Source organism: Clupea harengus, chromosome 5 (assembly GCF_900700415.2).
Source record: "Clupea harengus chromosome 5, Ch_v2.0.2, whole genome shotgun sequence".
NCBI lineage: Eukaryota > Metazoa > Chordata > Actinopteri > Clupeiformes > Clupeidae > Clupea > Clupea harengus.
Window position 1 is genome coordinate 305,001 of NC_045156.1, and position 2,170 is coordinate 307,170.

Consider the following 2,170-nt stretch of genomic DNA (forward strand, 5'->3'; position numbering starts at 1 on the left):
TTCTTTGATCCAAGTTGGTGAGGAATCACCTTGGGAATTAAGAGCTTTCTTTTATATTTCTTACGACTTTGCTGAAAAAAGGCTTAACAGAGCCTTCAGTGAAATTGGTGCCGAGCTCTTCTGGAAACTTAAATGCAAAATACTCTGAAGAAGGGGTTCAACTGGGTCGGGGCTCAGACCCAGCTCATCCACTCATCAATTTCATCAAGCGACAATCGACCACATCCATTTTCTACCAATTGATTTTTTACAATTCAATTCAAACAATCACCAAAACACTCCTTCCATTATGCCTTATTAGGCCCTACATTATTTGCAGTGATTGTTATGTAGCAGTAGAGGAAATAAAATGAAGCAACTTGCAAACATCAGAACTTCATGGGGTTTCCCTTTGTACTGTCAATGGATTTCCCCACCAGAACCACAGTTAGTGCACTATTGCTATATAATTAGATTCATTGTTATATTTAATGTACCGTCTGTCAAATGATGTCAATCATTGGCCTACTTTCTGATGCGTATAAAATGGTTAAAATGATACTTTAAAGTAAGAATGTTTTATTCAAATGCCTGCCACAAATATGTACAAATATTTTGCCTTTTGTCAAATGTGCACCCATGACAACCCTGAAACCACAGAGCCCCCCCCCCCCCCCCCCCCACATTACAAATCCCAAATGAACCCCTGGTGTAGAATATACAACTGTATTATCGCTGTCTCACCCCCAAGAGTATGTGTTTAAAAGCCAGCTTCAGGCGATCATTCAGCTCATTGTTAAAGGATCGCTGTCCTCTGAGCAAACAGTCAGTAGATGTTAAAATTCTCTTTGTAGGTTGCGGCAGTGTAGTCACTGAACTGTGCAAGTGCAAAGGTCCCTTACCTGTGGAGTTTGCAGGCCTCTGGCCATAACAAGGGGTGGAATGAGCCCTGTAAACTCACTGGCAGGACACAGGCTTGTCAGCTGTTGTTTGTCGCCAGGGACTAACCTAAATGCTATCCATATGACCTTTAAACCCCATAGCCAGGGTAATGAAAGTCATGTGAGACACTGTGTTTATTCTTTTTATTTAGAATACTTCCACACATGTTTGCCAAAGACTTACACAGAACTGGGACACTTGATTACTTTGTGGTGTCATACTTCTAAGTAAATTCTGCAATACAAGGATGTGAGATCATGCCCGTTGCCGCTTTCGAAAACCAGCAAAAGCAACCACATTGATAAGATTCAGCCTCCTCGTCCAGACCGAGATAAGGAGACCTAAATTACAGTCCAAGAAGCCCGAAACAAGGACTGTAAGGGTGTAATGTAAAGATAAAGATATATGTAACAGATATATATGTATATACAGATATATATTTATATGTTACAGTTACTTGTAGATACAACTCTAAGCTGTAAGTAAGAACAGTAGGCCTTGCCCCTCTCCATTCAATTCAATTCAATTCAATTTTATTTATATAGCGCCATAACAATACAATTGTTGCATGACATTAATGTAGGGAGAGTACAGAGTGTTGTTATAGCAGATCACTTGATGCCCTATGTGAAGCCAACTCGGACTCCCCCAACTGCCATTCACCATCTGTTTATACTAACGGGGGGTATTCGAAGTACGTGGTTTAGTGACAAACCTGGGTCAGTTAATTCACAGTAAGTGGTCGACCCCCTAATAGAAGAGCCATATGGCCCCATTTTCCTAGCAAAATAAAGCCATGGGGCTCTTCTTGTAGGAGGTTTTGCCACTCTTTCTGAGTTAACTTACCCAGGTTTGTCACGTACTTTGAATATCCCTCAGGTGTCAAGGAAGGTCCACCAGAAGACAAACATAAACATTGCGGTGGTCCCAACCCATGTCACTGTTTGCACTCATAAATGAGTCAGGGAAGCAGTGAATGCTTTGATAAGTAGGTTCCCGCTTCCCTTGATCTTTATCTGTTAACAGGGCCTTTTCAATCTGTGTCAGTGGCTTGTGATTTATTCTTTAATGGCTCTTACAGATTACAGTCAGACCCCGTTATCAATAGTTCCTAACCACACCTGCAATCATTAATATCACGTGGCAGCCATCCAAATTACAGTGTAGTGTACTGTACAGTAATGCAATAGGACATGGTGCAGTGTTATCATGAAGTTTCTGTTAAAGTTAGATAAATAATTAAACAAAA